The sequence below is a fragment of the Macrobrachium rosenbergii genome, chromosome 25 (genome assembly GCF_040412425.1).
Source record: "Macrobrachium rosenbergii isolate ZJJX-2024 chromosome 25, ASM4041242v1, whole genome shotgun sequence".
Classification (NCBI taxonomy): Eukaryota; Metazoa; Arthropoda; class Malacostraca; order Decapoda; family Palaemonidae; genus Macrobrachium; species Macrobrachium rosenbergii.
In genome coordinates, this window is record NC_089765.1 from 48,645,306 (window position 1) to 48,665,305 (window position 20,000).

Genomic DNA, 20,000 nt, shown 5'->3' on the forward strand with positions numbered 1-20,000 from the left:
AGAATCTCTGACCCATTACAAACCCATTAGAATCACTGATCCATTACGACATTTAACCCATGAGAATCACTGACCCATTACACCACTTAGCCCATTAGAATCACTGACCCATTACACCATTTAACCCATTAGAATTACTGATCCATTACAAAATTTAACCCATTAGAATCACTGACCCATTAGACCATTTAACCCATTAGAATCACTGACCAATTGCACTATTTAACCCATGAGAATCACTGCCCCATTACAACATTTAGCCCATGAAAATCACTGACCCATTACACCAATTAACCCATTTGAATAATTTATCAATACACCATTTAGCCCATGAAAATCATTGACCCATTATACCATTTAACCCAATAGAATCACTGACCCATTACACCATTTAACCCATTAGAATCATTGATCTATTACACCATTTAACCCATTAGAATCATTGATCCATTACACCATTTCCATTTAATCCATGAAAATCACTGACCCATTATACCATTTAACCCATGAGAATCACTGACCCATTTTGCCATTAACCCTTTTAATCACTGACCCATTACACAATTTAACCCATTAGAATCACTGACCCATTGCGCTATTTAACCCGTTAGAATCACTGACCCATTTCACCACTTAACCGTGAGAATCACTGACCCATTACATCATTTAACCCATGATAATCATTGACCCATTACATCCTTTAACCCATGAGAATCACTGACCCATTACCCCATTAACCCTTTTAATCGTTGACCCATTACACCATTTAACCCATTAGAATCACTGAGCCATTACAACATTTAACCTGTTAGAATCGCTGACCCATTACACCATTTCACGCATTAGAATCACTAACCCATTATAGTATTTCACCCATTAGAATCACTGACCCCTTACACCATTTTCTCCATTAGTTTCATTGACCCATTACCCCATGAAATTCACGAGATTAATTGACCCATTACGTCATTTAATCCATTAAAGTCTCTGTCCCATCACGCCATTTAACCCATTAGAATCACCATTTTAAGTTCCTCGTTGGACGGGTCGGTATAGTTCTCAGCTAGAACTCTGCTGGGCCCGCGTTCCAGTCTCCAGCCGGCCAATGAAGAATTAGAGGAATTTATTTCTGGGGATCGAAATTCATTTCTCGGTATAATGTGGTTCGGATTCCACAATAAGCTGTAGGTTCCGTTGCTAGGTAACCAATGGATTCTTAGCCACGTAAAATAAGTCTAATCCTTCGGGCCAGCCCTAGGAGAGCTGTTAATCAGCTCAGTGGTCTCGTTAAACCAGAGTATACTTAACTTTTTTTTTTTTACACTGTTTAACCCATTAGAATCTCTGATGGATTACACCATTTAACCCATTAGAGTCACTGACCCATTACACCACTTAATCCATTAGAATCATTGACCATTACACGATTTAACCAATCAGATCCCATGGTCCATTATATTCATTAACCCATTAGATCCCATGACCCACTGCAATGTCAAGGTAAACGACCTGGACGCATAGGCGTGAGAATTATTGATGAACTGTCTAGGCGGTAACTGGATCTAGTTGGATCAATACTTCAGGGTCAGCAATTTTTCTGTAATTGTAAAAAGAGGCTTAAATGATATATATATATATATATATATATATATATATATATATATATATATATATATATATATATATATATATATATATATATATATATATATATATATATATATATATATATATATTATATCATTTTTATAATTTTATAATTATACAAAATTATGACAACTAGATCTAGTGTGTGTATATATATATATATATATATATATATATATATATATATATATATATATATATATATATATATATATATATATATATATATACACACACACACAAATATACGCCAAATTTTCGATAATGCTACTCCACCTATGGATTTTTATTGCCACTATCAATATTATTTGAATCATCATCAGAGCATATATTACTAGTATTATCGTTATTACATATCATCAGTTATTATTTCCTTTGTTCTTACAGTTTTCAAAAACTATAATCCACTACAAGTTGATCATAAACTAAATAAAAAAATTAATCATTCTAAATTTCTTGCCCCTATAATCTTGATTAAAGCCCTTTTTATGTCCTACAAAATAACTAAATAATATAAATAATATAAACAAAATTCTATAGAACTTCCCAAAAAACTGAAATTTCTTCTCTCGGCGACACCTTCGCCTAAGAATTATTGCTCCTTCTATCCTTCCTCCTGTATTGATTTTCGGCGGATAAAGGTTACCTAAGCGGGACCAGGGACCCATTCACCTTGTCAGGTATGAAATCCCTTTGATACTTAGAGGAAAGACTAAGAAAAAAAAAAAAAGGACTGGAATGGTCATGCTCAGTGCTTTGAAAAAGGACGATCAATCAACGTGGGAGAGAGGAAGTCTATTTAACGATTAGGTTGGGGAGAGAAGGACTATTTAACGATAAGATGGGAGAGAGGAAGTCCATTTAACAATCAGGTGGAAGAGGGCGAGTCTATTTAACGATCAGGTGGAAGAGGGCAAGTCTATTTAACGAACAGGTGGGAGAGAAAAGTCTAGTTAACGAAGATGTGGAGAAAGGAAGTCGATTTAACGAACATGTGGAGAAAGGAAGTCGATTTAACGATCAGGTGGGAGAGAGAAGTCTATTTATTGACAAGGTGGGAGAGAGGAAGTCGATTTAATTATCAGGTATGGGGAGGGAAGTCGATTTAACGGTCAGGTGGGAGAGAGAAGGTCAATTTAACGGTCTGCTGGGAGAGAGAAAGTAAAGTTAAGGATAAGGTGGGAGAGAGGAATCCGATTTAATGATCAGGTGGGAGAGAGAAGTCTATTTAACGATCAGGTTGGAGAGAAAAGGTATATTTAATGGTTAGGTGTGAGAAAGGAAGTCGATTTAATGACCAGGTGTGAGGAAAGTCGATTTAACGATCAGTTGTGAGAAAGGAAGTCGATTTAATGATCAGGTGGGAGAGAAAAAGTCTATTTAATGAACAGGTGGGAGAGAGAAGTCTATTTAACAAACAAGTGGGAGAGAGAAGTCTATTTAACGAAGAGGTGGGCGAGAGAATTCTATTTAACGATCAGGTGGTAGAGAGGAAGTCTATTTAACGAACAGGTGGGAGAGAAAAGTATATTTAATGAGCAGGTGGGAAAGAGGAAGCTGATTTAACGATGAAGTGGGAGGAAGAGAAGGTCTATTTAATGATCAAGAGGGAGAGAGGAAGTCTATTTAACGAACTTGTGGGGGAGAGAAGTCATTTAACGATCAGGTGGGAGTGAGATGGTCTATTTAACAATCAGGTGGGAGAGAGAAGGTCTATTTAATGAACAGGTGGGAGAGCGAAGGTCTATTTAACAAACAGGTGGGAGATAGGAAGTCTATTTAACGATCAGGTGGGAGAGAGAAGTCTATTTAACGATCAGGTGGGAGAGAGAAGTCTATTTAACGATCAGGTGGTAAAGAGGAAGTCGATTTAACGATCAGATGGGAGAGAGGAAGTCTATTTAACGAATAGGTGCGAGAGAGAAGTCTATTTAACGATCAGGTGGGAGAGAGAAGGTCTATTTAACGAACAGGTGGGAGAGAGAAGTCTATTTAACGATCATGTGGTAAAGAGGAAGTCTATTTAACGAACAGGTGGGAGAACGAATGGCTATTTAACAAAGGTGGGAGAGAGGAGGTCAATTCAACGATCAGTTGGGAGGGAAGCCTATTTAACAATCAGGTGGAAGAGAGTGAGTCTATTTAACGATTAGGTGGTAAAGAGGAAGTCGATTTAAGTATCAGGTGGGAGAAAGGAAGTCTATTAAACGAATAGGTATGAGAGCGAAGTCTATTTAACGATAAGGTGGGAGAGAGAAGTCTATTTAACGATCAGGTGGGAGAGAGAAGTCTATTTAACGATCATGTGGTAAAGAGGAAGTCTATTTAACGAACAGGTGGGAGAACGAATGGCTATTTAACAAAGGTGGAGAGAGGAGGTCAATTCAACGATCAGTTGGGAGGGGAAGCCTATTTAACAATCAGGTGGAAGAGAGTGAGTCTATTTAACGATTAGGTGGTAAAGAGGAAGTCGATTTAAGTATCAGGTGGGAGAAAGGAAGTCTATTAAACGAATAGGTATGAGAGAGGAAGTCTATTTAACGATAAGGTGGGAGAGAGAAGTCTATTTAACGATCAGGTGGGAGAGAGAAGTCTATTTAACGATCATGTGGTAAAGAGGAAGTCTATTTAACAAACAGGTGGGAGAGAAAAGTCTATTAAACGAACATGTGGAGAATGGAAGTCGATTTAACGATCAGTTGGGAGAGAGAAGTCTGTTTAATAACAAGGTGGGAGAGTGAGAGTCGATTTAATTATCAGGTGTGAGGAAGGAAGTCGATTTAACGGTCAGGTGGAGAGAGAAAGTAAACTTTAGGATAAGGTGGGAGACAGGAAGTCAATTTAATGATCAGGTGGTAGAGAGGAAGTCGATTTAAAGAATAGGTGTGAGAGAGAAGTCTATTTAACGATCAGGTGGGCGAGAGAAGTCTATTAATGATAAGGGGGAGAGAGGAAGTCGATTTTTTAATCAGTTGGTAGAGAGGAAGTCTATTTAACGAACAGGCGGTAAAGAGGAATGCGATTTAACGAACAGGCAGGAGAGAGGAAGTCGATTTAATGATCAGGTGGTAGAGAGAAAGTCGATTTAATGATCAGGTGGTAGAGAGAAAGTCGATTTAATGATCAGGTGGGAGAGAGGCAGTAAATTTAACGGTCAGATGGAGAGAGGAAGTCGATTTAACTTAAAGGAAGTTAATTTAAAAGGAAGTTAATTTGACGATCAGGGGAGGGAGGAGGTCGACTGAATGATCAGGTGGAGAGAGAAAGTCGACTGAACGATCGGGTGGAGAGAAGTCGATTGACGAAGTCGGTTTAATGATCAGGTGGAAGAGAGGAAGTCGATTTAACGATCAGTTGGGAGACAGGAAGTCGATTGAACGATCAGGTGGGAGAGAGGAAGCCGATTGAACGATCAGGTGGGAGAGATGAAGTCGATTTAACGATCAGGTGGGAGAGAGGAGGTCGACTGAACGATTGGAGAGAGAAGAAGTCGATTAAACGATCAGGTGAGAGGAGGTCGACTGAACGATCAGGTGGGAGAGGAAGTCGATTTAACGTTCAGGCGGGGAGAGAGGAAGTCAATTGAACGATCAGGTGGGAGAGAGGAAGTCGATTTAACGATCAGGTGGGAGAGGACGTCGATTGAACGATCAGATGGGGGAGAGAGGAGGTCGAGTGAACGATCAGGTGGGAGAGAGGAAGTCGGTTGAACGAAAAGGTGGGAGAGCGGAAGTCAATTTAACGATCAGATGGAGAGAGGAAGTCGATTGAATGAAAAGGTGGGAGAGAGGAAGTCGATTTAACGATCAGGTGGAGAGAGGAAGTCGATTTAATGATCAGGTGGTAGAGAGGAAGTCGATTTAAAGAATAGGTGTGAGAGAGAAGTCTATTTAACGATCAGGTGGGCGAGAGAAGTCTATTAATGATAAGGGGGAGAGAGGAAGTCGATTTTTTAATCAGTTGGTAGAGAGGAAGTCTATTTAACGAACAGGCGGTAAAGAGGAATGCGATTTAACGAACAGGCAGGAGAGAGGAAGTCGATTTAATGATCAGGTGGTAGAGAGAAAGTCGATTTAATGATCAGGTGGGAGAGAGGCAGTAAATTTAACGGTCAGGTGGGAGAGAGGAAGTCGATTTAACTTAAAGGAAGTTAATTTAAAAGGAAGTTAATTTGACGATCAGGTGGGAGGGAGGAGGTCGACTGAATGATCAGGTGGGAGAGAGAAAGTCGACTGAACGATCGGGTGGAGAGAAGTCGATTGGACGAAGTCGGTTTAATGATCAGGTGGAAGAGAGGAAGTCGATTTAACGATCAGTTGGGAGAGAGGAAGTCGATTGAACGATCAGGTGGGAGAGAGGAAGCCGATTGAACGATCAGGTGGGAGAGATGAAGTCGATTTAATGATCAGGTGGGAGAGAGGAGGTCGACTGAACGATTAGGAGAGAGAAGTCGATTAAACGATCAGGTGCGAGAGAGGAGGTCGACTGAACGATCAGGTGGGAGAGAGGAAGTCGATTTAACGTTCAGGCGGGAGAGAGGAAGTCGATTGAACGATCAGGTGGGAGAGAGGAAGTCGATTTAACGATCAGGTGGAGAGAGGACGTCGATTGAACGATCAGGTGGGAGAGAGGAGGTCGAGTGAACGATCAGGTGGGAGAGAGGAAGTCGGTTGAACGAAAAGGTGGGAGAGCGGAAGTCAATTTAATGATCAGATGGAGAGAGGAAGTCGATTGAATGAAAAGGTGGGAGAGAGGAAGTCGATTTAACGATCAGGTGGAGAGAGGAAGTCAATTGAACGATCAGGTGGGAGAGAGGAGGTCGATTTAATGAACAGGTGGGGGAGAGGAAGTCGATTGAACGATCAGGTGGAGAGAGGAAGTCGATTGAACGATCTGGTGGCAGAGAGGAAGTCGATTTAACGATCAGGTGGGAGAGAGGAAGTCGATTTAGCGATCAGTTGGGAGAGAGGAAATCGATTTAACGATCAGGTGGGAGAGAGGAAGTCGATTGAACGATCAGGTGGTAGAGAGAAATTCGATTTAATGATCAGGTGTTACCTTACATTACCTTACAGACCTTACAATTCATTCGGGTTGCCCCAGGTCCCTCAGTGTGAGGCACCTCTGATGTCTACCAGAGAATTGCTAATGCTTCTTCCAGTATATTTTGTATGTTCCAATCTTGGATGGTCTGGGATGCATCTTAAATATTTGTTGAGCTTATTCTTAAACACATCTACGCTCACTCCTGATATGTTTCTCAGATGAGCTGGTAGCGCATTGAATAGACGCTGCATTATCGATGCTGGTGCATGGTGGATTAATGTCCTTTGTGCTTTCCTTAGTTTTCCTGGTATAGTTTTGGGCACCATTAATCTACCTCTGCTTGTTCTTTCTGATATTTTTAGCTCCATGATGTTTTTGGTAATTCCTTCTATCTGTTTCCATGCCTGGATTATCATGTAGCGTTCTCTTCTCCTTTCAAGACTATATAAATTTAAGAATTGTAGTCTTTCCCAGTAGTCAAGGTCCTTAACTTCTTCTATTCTAGCTGTAAAGGACCTTTGTACACTCTCTATTTGTGCAATATCCTTTTGGTAGTGTGGGTACCATATTATATTGCAATATTCAAGTGGACTACGTACGTACGTTTTATAAAGCAAAATCATATGTTCGGCTTTTCTTGTTTTGAAGTGCCGGAACAACATTCCCATTTTTGCTTTGCATTTTGCCAATTGTATTGCTATTTGATCATTGCATAACATATTCCTATTCAGCATCACACCAAGGTCTTTAACTGCTTCTTTATTTGTGATTGTCTCATTATTAGGTCCTTTATATGCATATAGCATTCTTTCTTTATCACCATAGTTTATTGATTCAAATTTATCAGAGTTCAATACCATCCTATTTACCTCTGCCCATTCATATATTTTGTTTAGGTTTCTTTGTAGCGCATTCCTATCTTCATCACAAGTAATTTCTCTACTTATTCTTGTGTCATCGGCGAAACTTCTCTCTATCGAGTCCTTAACATTTCTGTCTATGTCTGCAATTATAATCACAAACAGCAATGCAGCTATCACTGTACCTTATGGCACACCGGATATTACCGTAGCCTCATCCGATTTCTCGTCGTTTGCAATCACTATCTGTTTTCTGTTTTGCAAAAATTCTTTTATCCATCTTCCTACTTTGTCCACAATGTTATGTTTTCTCATTTTTTTGCTAATATATTATGGTCTACCTTGTCAAAAGCTTTTGCAAAGTCTAGGTAAACCACATCTGTATCTTTTTCGTTTATCATATTTTTATATATGCTTTCATAGTGGACTAACAGTTAGGTTTGTGTACTTTTTCCGGGTACAAAATCATGTTGTCCTATATTAAACAAACTACTTTTCGTTAAATGTTTCAATATATATTTTTTTCATTACCCTTTCATAAACTTTCATAATATGAGATGTCAGACCCACAGGCCTATAATTTCTTGCATCTAGTCTTGATCCACCTTTGAAAGTAGGGGTATTATACGCTAATTTATGCTCATCATAAATCTTGCCTGTATCTATACTTTGTCTTAATAATATTGCGAGCGGCTCTGCGATTGAATGAACCACTTTCTTTAACAAAATGGGAGGTATGCCATCTGGTCCTGCTGCTGATCCATTTTTAATCTCATTAATAGCCTGCACAATATCGTCTTCAGTAATATCTATGTCCGATAAATATTCACTATTTCATCTCTTATTTCTGTATCATTATCTTCATTATCAATTCTAGGTGTAAATTCACTCTTATATCTTTCTGCTAATATGTTACATATTTCCTTTTTTTCATTCATTAATCGCCCTTCAATTCTTACAGGGCCTATTTCTACTCTTATTTTATTCATCTTTTTTGCACGAGTAAAAAAATGTTGGAGTTTTGTTTGATATTTGTAGGGTCCTTTCTTCTAGGTCCTGTTTTTCATTTTCTTTTCACTGTATAATCTTTAGTTCTGCATTTTCTATCTTACTTTTTAGTTCCATCACTTTCCATGCATTCTTTTCTTTTGCAAGAACTTTTTTCCACTTTCTGATTTTCTGGAACAAGATCCTTCTGTCTCTTGGTATGCGTGACTGATGTTTACTTTTCTTCTTCGGTATATATTTTTCCACTGTTTCCTCTAATATTTTATATAATATATCTGTATTTACCTGTATATTATCACTTGCGAATATGTTTTCCCAGTCTTTGTTTAATTCTTAATTTATTTTTGTCCAATTTATATTTCTACTATAGAAATTGTATTTTCCATATCCTTCCCATTTTTTCTTCTTTTGCTTATCTCTGTTTTCATGTGCTTTGGAATGGACTGTTAATTCTATGACATTATGGTCTGAAATACTCGTATTATATACTATTATTTCTTTAACATAATTCACTTCGTTCACAAATACTAGGTCTAAAATATTATCCTTTCTTGTTGACAGGTGATTTATTTGCTGAATGTTATGTTCTTGTAGCATATCTAATAGCTTTTCAAATTGCCTCTTATCTTCTGCGCTACTATTACTCTCCTTATTATATGTGTAAATACAACCACAGCCTCCTATTCGTTCTTTCCATTCAACGAAAGGAAAGTTAGTCTCTGGATAGGAGTATAGTCCAGTCTTTGTGATTTCTACATATATCATCCAATTTGTCAATTATTATGTCAAACTCTTTAGTATTATGGGGAGTGTATATTACAATGTTTACTAATTTTTCAGATTCAAATTCTACTGCAATTAATTCACATTCTGTGTTACTATATTTCTCACAGATATTTCCTTTATTTCTGTCACTCCCATATATCAGGGTTCCTCCTTGATTCCTATTTTTTCTGTCTGATCTATAAGTTTGGAAACCCTTTATCTGATCATCATTACCAGTCTCTTGTGAGTACCAGGTTTCACTTATATTCATTATATCTATTTTTTCAGTTTGGGTTAGTTCTTCTAACAACTCTATTTTTCTTTTTGAGTTACTTGAAACTAAGCCCCGTGCATTCATCACTATGATGGTTTGCGTTTTATCCCCATTATCTAATATGGGTAATAATAAGGATTTTCCCATGTCTCTTTCCTGCTCTGATATGTTGTTCGTTTCTTCATTTCCATAACTTCGGACATTAAAAAATCCAACTTTTCCAAAATAGTTGATCTTCCATCTTCATAATTATTCATTTTGTGTTTGTATCTGCATCTGTCTCCATATCTGCACCATCCATTTGCATCGTAGATACATTGCTTTGTTGTCTCATATCGCGGTGCTGACATTTCATAACGTGGTGCCGGCTTGCTTTTTTCCTTTGTCTCATACTCTTTATTCCTTTCTTTATTTGTTTCATTTTTACTTTGATTTTTTATATGTATTTGCTTTGGATTTTCGTTCTTCATGACAACAGAACGCATAGACCTGCACTTTTTGTTGAATTTGCAACCTTTTCCTTCTTTCAGGTTTCTACATAGTATTGGATGTAGATCGCTGCATTCAACCTCATAGCCGTCTAGATATGCACATTTGCCATAGATCTCATAGTTGTGACATATCTTGGGATGTTTGTAGTGACATCTTTCACCGAATCTGCAGTTTCTTCTTTTCAAAAGAGTGCAGACTATGTCTTTCTTTTCTTTTTTTTTTTTTTTGCTCTTTCCCTTCAATATGTACATCAGGGTACAACCTCTTTGGGATTTTATTTTGTGTTGTCATTTCATAGTTTATTTCTTCGTATGTATGCTGTTGTATTGCCTCATATGTTGAGTCTATGAGTTTCTCTGCATCCATACTCTTATCCTGATCTTTGTTTTCATTATTGTTTTCTATCTCTTCAGTCTTATTTTCTTCTATTTTGTTTTCCTCTTCTTCCTCATCCTCAGTTTCATCATCCTCGACTATCTGTATATTAAGTCTTGACTTAATAACATTGTCTATATATATTTGACATGTTGAGCAGGAAGTCGACTTAACGATAAGGTGGGAGAGAGGAAGCCGATTTAACGAACAGATGGGAGAGAGGAAGTCGATTTAACGATCAGGTGGGAGAGAAGAAGTCGATTTAATGATCAGGTGGGAGAGAGGAAGTTGACTGAACGATCAGGTACGAGAGACGAAGCCGATTTAACGGTGAGGTGGGAGAGAGGAAGTCGATTTAACGATCAGGTGGGAGAGAGGAGGTCGACTGAACGATCAGGAGAGAGAGGAGGTCGATTGACCGATCAGGTGGGAGAGAGGAAGTCGATTTAACAATCACGTGGGAGAGAGGAAGTCGATTGAACAAAAAGGTGGGGGAAAGGAAGTCGATTTAACGATCAGGTGGAGAGAGGAAGTCCATTGAACGATCAGGTGGAGAAAGGAGGTCGAGTGAACGATCAGGTGGGAGAGAGGAAGTCTGTTGAACGAAAAGGTGGGAGAGAGGAAGTCGATTTAACGATCAGGTGGAGAGAGGAAGTCGATTGAATGAAAAGGTGGGAGAGAGGAAGTTGATTTAACAATCAGGTGGAGTGAGGAAGTCGACTTGAACGATCAGGTGGGAGATAGGAGGTCGATTTAATGAACAGGTGTGAGAGAGGAAGTCGACTGAACGATCAGGTGGAGAGAGGAAGTCGATTGAACGATCAGGTGGGAGAGAGGAAGTCGATTTAACGATCAGGTGGGAGAGAGGAAGCCGATTTAGCGATCAGTTGGGAGAGAGGAAATCGATTTAACGATCAGATGGGAGAGAGGAAGTCGATTGAACGGTCAGGTGGGAGAGAGGAAGTTGATTTAATGATCAGGTGGGAGAGAGGAAGTCGACTTAATGATGAGGTGGGAGAGAGGAAGCCGATTTAATGAACAGATTGGAGAGAGGAAGTCGATTTAACGATCAGGTGGGAGAGAGGAAGTCGATTTAACGATCAGGTGGGAGAGAGGAAGTCGATTTAGCGATCAGTTGGGAGAGAGGAAGTCGATTTAACAATCAGGTGGGAGAGAGGAAGTCGACTGAACGATCAGGTGGGAGAGAGGAAGTCGATTTAATGATCAGGTGGGAGAGAGGAAGTCGACTTAACGATGAGGTGGGAGAGAGGAAGCCGATTTAACGAACAGATGGGAGAGAGGAAGTCGATTGAACGATCAGGTGGAGAGAGAGGAAGCCGATTTAACGATCAGGTGGGAGAGAGGAAGTCGATTTAATGATCAGGTGAGAGAGAGGAAGACGATTTAACGAACAGATGGGAGAGAGGAAGTCGATTTAACGAACAGATGGGAGAGAGGAAGCCGATTTAACGAACAGAAGGGAGAGAGGAAGCCGATTTAACAAACAGATGGGAGAGAGGAAGTCGACTTAAGAATGAGGTGGGAGAGAGGAAGCCGATTTAACGAACAGATGGGAGAGAGGAAGTCGATTTAACGATCAGGTGGGAGGAAAGGAAATCTGTTTAACGAATAGGTTTGGGAGAGAAGGTCTACTTAATGATCAGGTGGGAGAGACGAAGCCATTTAATGATCAGGTGGGAGAGAGAAGTGTATTTAATGTTCAGGTGGGAGAGAGAAGTGTATTTAATGATCAGGTGGAAGAGAGAAGTGTATTTAATGATCAGGTGGGAGAGAGAAGTGTATTTAATGATCAGGTGGGAGAGAGAAGTGTATTTAATGATCAGGTGGGAGAGAGAAGTGTATTTAATGATCAGGTGGAAGAGAGAAGTGTATTTAATGATCAGGTGGGAGAGAGAAGTGTATTTAATGATCAGGTGGGAGAGAGAAGTGTATTTAATGAAATGATCAGGTGGGAGAGAGGGAGTCAAATTAACAGTCGGGTGGGAGAGAGAAAGACTATTTAACGATGAGGTGGGAGAGAGAAGTCTATTTAATGATCAGGTGGGAGAGAAAAGTCTATTTAATGATCAGGTGGGAGAGAGGGAGTCAAATTAACAATCAGGTGGGAGAGAGCAAGAGTATTAACGATCAGTTTGAAAACACAACTGAAATTCACAAATGAAAATAATCACGGCACTCGAGGCTGAAAATGAGCAATGCTTTTAAAAAAAAAAAAAAAAGCCTATTCGAAAAATGAAATAAAATCAGAAGCCTAACACTGCATTAGAAAAATAAAAATGGAAATGAACACTGCATTTGAAAACGATAGCCAACACATAAATTGCAAATGACATTCGAGGTCGGGCATTTTAAATGAAGCATTCAAACACATAATGGAAAAACAAAATTACCTTAAAATTCCGTTAATTGACGTTCCTGGTTTTTCCCGTTCGCGCTGAATGCACGACCGTCGCTGAAAAGAAAGAGAAGAACGAGGTTTGAAAAGAAAGAAAGAAAGAACGGAAGAAAGGTAAAAGGGAATAAAATTCTATTCTTTGCTTACGAAAGAGTAATAATGATCATTTCTCTCATTAGTGTTTTTCCATTGTTAGTGTAACTTCTTGGTTAAGAGATATATAATGAAACCTAATCCTTATAGATTCTAACGCATCGTTTCACTCTTCATAAGAGAGTGAATTTTAAATAGATGCTTTCCTTTGCTGATAGTTAGACTTTGAACTATCTCAAAAGTGATCATGAAATATACCATTTTTTCTCAGTTGACTACTATGGCAGATACTTATTTTCCTTCTTAATTAGTTGGTATATATATATATATATATATATATATATATATATATATATATATATATATATATATATATATATATATATATATATATATATATATATATATATGTATGTATATATATGTATATATATGCATGTATCTCAACATCTGCCTGTCAAAATACTAGTTCGCATTAAATACATTCATATGATCATTTCATTCTAAGAGTTGTTAAATTCCTAGCTTGCTTTCATCTAATAAATAAAAATACATAGACAACAGAAATTACATTAGTATACTAATTTCACAAGAAAAGTTATTAAATCCCAAATTTATTTTTATTAAATAAACAGAAAATTACACAACAGAGTCTACAGGACACATTCACCAACTTATGTATATCACAGTAACCACCTCAGGTACCAAAGTCATTTTCTGGTTGCCTACACACGAAATGTTTGCTTATAACAGGAAGTGTTTGCTTATAACCAAGTGTTGTCTTACGATACAACCTCCAAGGCCCATATTATACGCCACCATCAATCTCCCACTACGCACCATACATAAATTTTTAACACCTCTATTTTGGCTTCGTTGATTCCACTCTACAGAGCAAGGACAGGTTTTAAATTGCCAGTTACATATTTATACACAAACTTTCAGCGTTACCAAACAAAGAAGCTTCATTTGGCAGGAAAATTACTCCTATTGACAAGTGATGCTTATACACAATAAAATATGTGCAATATATACCTACTGAGAAAAATAAGAAAATAAGCTAGTTAACATCCCTATTCCCTAAAATTTGGGTAGCCTTGAAATATGAAAGGAAAAGAGGGGAGAAATACCCTTTCAAGATGAGATTCGTACCTATGCTGGTTAGAAGAATGTGTTTAGTGCTTAGTTCATTACAACACTAGAAAAGAAGTTAAATGTTAGTTTCACTTAACCATCTGGACGCCAAAAAATATTCACCAAATAATAAACACATCTGGCTACTGCATGGTAGGCCAGAATCACCAACCTAGGTAATACTGATCTCTCATCATCTGAGATGATTACTAAACAAGCACCAAGAATCTCATGCACTTTGGTGAATTTTAATCCCAATGTATCTTCTTCAGCCGACCGTTAAAGGTAGTGAATATGATTTCTTTTCCTGCAATTAACAGCAGATTTACTTGGGAGAGGACTTGCTACCGAACACTCTTCAGCTAATATTACCATGAGTGATTAACCGGGTCGCTACCCCGACCCCACCCCACTTTCCATAAACTAGGGGAGAGGGGTCTGATTATCAGAGTTTTAGATGATACCTATTTCAGTCGTCCCTCACCGAGAAGCATGCGGCCGTCAAAGCAAGCGACCGTTAGTGCCCTGAGACATTAACGTGGGTCACATACAAGAACCTACCCACTTCGAGCATTTTCCCATAAATCGTGGTCTTTCTCTTCCATAAAATTGAACATTATTACAATGAATGATTAACATTGATTCTATTATTTACTCTCCTTAACTCGTTCCTTTAATTCCTGTTTTCCTCACTGCAAAAATATAAGTTACTATCATGGATAATTAGTCACTCTATCCCTTTTCCTTCATTCCTGTAATTCTTTCCTGAATAAGGACCGAAATTAGGAAGGCTGATTACCTAATCCACACCTTTTCTCGTAACTCTTGTTTTAACTTTGCAAAAGAATGACCGTTAGTATAAAGACTGATTGCCCACAGCAATCCTTTTCCCATAATTTCCAGTCGTTACTTCTAAAAAAAGCGTCCATTACCATAAATACTAACCTCTCCTCCCTCCCCCAAAAAGTGATAATACCCTGATGATTAACCACTTCAGTTCTTTTCCCAAAATTCCACCTCTACCTTCCCTGAAAAAAGTGTCCATTACCATAGTCATTAACCACTTCAGTACTTTTCCCGTTATTCTACCTCTTCTTTCCCTGAAAAAGTGTCCATTACCATAGTGATTAACCACTTGAATCCTTTTCCCGTTATTCTACCCCTTCTTTCCACGAAAAGGTATCCATTACCATAGTGATTAACCACTTGAATCCTTCTCCTGTCACTCTACCTCTTCTCTCCCTGAAAAGGTGTCCATTACCATAGTGATGGCTCTTAGTTGGGCGAGTCGGTAGAACAGTGGACTAGCACTCGCTAGGTCCGAGTTCGAGTCTCTGGCTGGCTGATGAAGAGTTAAAGGAATTTATTTCTGGTGATAGAAATTCATTTCTCGCTATAATGTGGTTCGGCTTCCACAATAAGCTGTATGTCCCATTGCTAAGTAACCAGTTGGTTCTTAGCCACGTAAAATAAGTCTAATCCTTCGGGCCAGCCCTAGGAGAGCTGTTAATCAGCTCAGTGGTCTGGTAAAACTAAGGTATATTTAACTTATTACCATAGTGATTAACCACTTCAATCCCTTTCTCGTTATTCTACCTCTTCTCTCCCTGAAAAAGTGTCCATTACCATAGTGATTAAAAACTTGAATACTTCTCCTATTACTCTACCTCTTCTTTCCCTGAAAAAGTGTCCATTACCATAGTGATTAACCACTTCAATCCTTTTCCCGTTATTCTATCTCCTCTTTCCCTGAAAGAGTATCCATTACCATAGTGATTAATCACTTCAATCCTTTTCCCGTTATTTTATCTCATCTTTCCCTGAAAAAGTGTCCATTACCATAGTGATTAACTGCTTGAATCCTTCTCCCGTTACTCTACCTCTTCTTTTCCTGAAAACATGTCCATTACCATAGTGATTAAACATTTCAATCCTTCTCCCATTACTCTGCCTCTTCTTTCCCTGAAAAAGTGTCCATTGCTGTAGTGATTAACCACTTCAATCCTTCTCCCATTACTCTATCTCTTCTTTCCCTGAAAAACTGTCCATTACCATAGTGATTAACCACTTCAATCCTTCTCCCATTACTCTATCTCTTCTTTCCCTGAAAAAGTGTCCATTACCATAGTGATTAAAAACTTGAATACTTCTCCCATTACTACACCTCTTCTTTTCCTGAAAAAGTGTCCATTACCATAGTGATTAACCACTTCAATCCTTTTCCCATTACTCTACCTCTTCTTTCCCTGAAAAAGTGTCCATTACCATAGTGATTAACCACTTCAATCCTTCTCCCATCCCTCTGTCTCTTCTTTCCCTGAAAACGTGTCCATTGCCATAGTGATTAACCACTTCAATCCTTTTCCCATTATTCTATCTCTTCTTTCCCTGAAAAAGTGTCCATTACCATAGTGATTAACTGCTTCAACCATTCTCCCATTACTCTATCTCTTCTTTTCCTGAAAAAGTGTCCATTACCATATATTAACCATTTCAATCCTTTTCCCGTTATTCTACTTCTTCTTTCCCTGAAAAAGTGTCCATTACCATAGTGATTAACCGCTTCAATCCTTCCCCCATTACTCTATCTCTTCTTTCCCTGAAAAAGTGTCATTGCCATAGTGATTAACTGCTTGAATCCTTCATCTGTTACCCTACTTCTTCTTTTCCTGAAAAAGTGTCCATTACTATAGTGATTAACCACTTCAATCCTTTTCCAATTATTCTACCTATTCTTTCCCTGAAAAAGTGTCCATTGCCATAGTGATTAACTGCTTCAATCCTTCTCCCATTACTCTACCTCTTCTTTTCCTGAACAAGTGTCCATTACCATAGTGATGAACCACTTGAATCCTTCTCCCGTTATTCTATCTCTTCTTGCCTTGAAAAAGTGCCCATTACCATAGTGATTAACCACTTGAATCCTTCTCTCGTTACTCTGCCTCTTCTTTCCCGGAAAGTGTCTGTTACCATTGTCATTAACCACTTGAATCCTTTTCCCGTTATTCTACCTCTTCTTTCTCTGAAAAAGTTTCCATTACCATAGTAATTAACCACGTCAGTCCTTTTCTCTTAACTCCAACCTTCTTTCCTCCCCTAAAAAAGTGTTTAATATCATAGTGATTAACCACTTCAGTACTTTTCCCATAACTCCACCACTTCTTCCTTCCTCAAAAAAAGTCCACTACCCTAGTAATTGACCACTTCAGTACTTTTCCAATAACTTCACATTTTCCTTGCCTCAAAAGAAAGTATCTATTACCAAAGCGATTAACCATGTCAGTCCTTTTCCCATAACTCCAATCTTCTTTCCTCCCCTCAAAAAGTGTTTATTATCATAGTGATTAACCACTTCAGTACTTTTCCCATAACTCCCCACTTCTTCCTTCCCCCAAAAAAACGTCCACTACCCTAGTGGTTAACCATTTCAGTACTTTTCTCATAACTCCACATTTTCCCTCTCTCAAAAGAAAGTGTCCATCACCAAAGCAATTAACCATGTCAGTCCTTATCCCATCACTCCACTCTTCCTTCCTCCATAAAAAAGTGTCCATTAAATTACATTTAACCCTTTTCGTATAACTCCCATCTTCCTCTCTCCCTCAAAAAGTGTCCATGGCCATAGTGATTAACCACTTCAATCCTTTTCCCATAACTCCAACTCTTCTTCCTTCCCCACAAAAATGTCCAATATCACAGTGATTAACCACTCCACTCGTTTTTATAATAACTCCACCCATTCTTTCCCAGCGAATAAAGTGTCCAGAGTGATTAATCACTTCTGTCCTTTCCCATAACTCCAACCATTCCTCCTTCCCAAAAAAAGTGTCCATTATCATAGTGCTTAACCACTTCAGTCTTTTTCTGATAATTCCACCTCTTATTCCTTACCCCCACCCCCTCCAAAAAAAGTGAGCGTTGCCACCACGGCTGATTACCCACTTCAGCACTTCTCCCATAAGTCCTGTTCTCTGTCTCCGTCTGTCTTTATGTTCCCGAAGGGGATACAAACTGGCCCGGAGGATGGGTCACATCTCTCGCTCGGTTAACCATTACTGGACGGAAATCAATACGGAAGGAAGGAAGGAAGGAAGGAAGGAAGGAAGGAAGGAAGGCAGGCAGGACGAGGGTCACTAGTGTCTGGTTGCAGTGGTACTTTTTTTTTTTTGTCTTAAGAAAGGATTGGTCAGTTTTGGTTTGCTTAATTTTTTTTATTAGAGAAAACAGATATATTTCTATATTATTATTCAAATGTAGATGCACTTTTGCATGGTAAATTGTCTGTTTAATCTTATTCGTATAAGTAAAGGAAAAGGAAAGATATATTTTATATAAAATTATTCAATTCCAAATACAGTTTTACTTAGGAAATCACATCTTGATGAAAGTAACTGTTCTTATAAAATTAGCTTTCACAATTCAAATATAAGTTAAACAACATTCACAAATTGTTTTAGACACATTTAACACATGCCAATTTATACAATTAACTAATATAAGCCAGAAGTAACAATACTATAAAGATGATCATTCAGTCGAGAGCATACCTTCAAATGACCAGTGAGTGACCAAATAAACTCGTACCAACCGAAGGGACAAAATCAATTTAACAAAAGGGAAATGAAAATACAACAAGCTGACATCTTGTCACTACCAAAAATCCCCAATCTTTCTTATAATGAGTGAGTCGGTTTCCGTGGTAACAAAATATCATCTTGTGAGCTCACGTATCCCAAAAGTTAATCCTCTCCGGAGGGTCACCTAATGAATATATATGAAGATTTCTATCCATTCTGTTGAGCCGTTGTTTCAGATACCTTGCTAACGTACGCGAACACACGAACGCATACGAGCGCGCGCGCACACAAACACAGACCGGGCGAGTGCTTTTTTTATTTATTATTACAATAAGAATCGGATGCCAATTTCTACCAAGAGTGTAAATGTTGAATAATAATAATAATAATAATAATAATAAAAATAATAATAATAATAATAATAATAATAATAATAATAATAATAATAATAATAATAATAGTAGTAGTAGTAATAGTAGTAGTAGTAGTAGTAATAGTAGTAGTAGTGTTGTTTCCTTTACTAATATGATTGAGATTTTATTGGTTTCACAATTATTATTACTATATTTTTAATATCATTACAAGCAGTGGTAGCTATAGACATATAATTCAAATGTTACTTCTTTCATTACACTGCATATGCACATACATATATTCTAGATAGTTATGTTAATGGGCATGTTTGTTTCACAAACATACCAAAACACACACATAAACAAACATAAGAGTGAAAAAGCAATCTCAATAAAATTAGACCCGTCATTACCGCCTACGAAAAAGAACATTCGAATTACCGAGTTAATTTCTCATTAAAGTGTAGTAGTTAAGAAGAGGTCGAAAATAAAAATTCTCCTTCATTAATATTTCAAAAGAAATTCTGCCTCTGACTTTTTTCTTTAATCAGGAATTTAGAGTTTCTATTTTGAGAATTCCTGTAATCCTGATATTATCCAGAAAGGAGAAATCGGTGGAATGAGTTAACGCCATCTTGTTTGCGAGAAATTTATACGGGAAAATGGATTTTTGAAAACCCCTTTTTCATTTATGGAGCGAACATAAATCGTATTGAGTGTCCGGATTCACAGACGGATATGATGATCATCTATTCATCATTCTCTCTCTCTCTCTCTCTCTCTCTCTCTCTCTCTCTCTCTCTCTCTCTCTCTTTCTTTTATATATTTATATATCCTGTGCTGATATTTACAAATTATTATAATACATACATAACATTGATACGGCTATGCAAAGTCACCAACTACCTCTCTCTCTCTCTCTCTCTCTCTCTCTCTCTCTCTCTCTCTCTCTCTCTCTCT

General features: G+C 38.0%; 1 protein-coding gene across 7 annotated transcripts in view; it reads right to left on the reverse strand.

Moving 5' to 3' along the window:
• LOC136852640 (CCN family member 2-like) overlaps positions 1 to 20,000 on the reverse strand; it is a 942,669-nt gene that overhangs the window by 108,889 nt on the left and 813,780 nt on the right. For all 7 annotated transcript variants that reach the window (XM_067127582.1, XM_067127575.1, XM_067127581.1 and 4 more), the window contains one exon: positions 12,879 to 12,940. The gene's annotated coding sequence lies outside the window, so the exon portion shown is untranslated. The remainder of the gene's footprint in view (positions 1 to 12,878; positions 12,941 to 20,000) is intronic.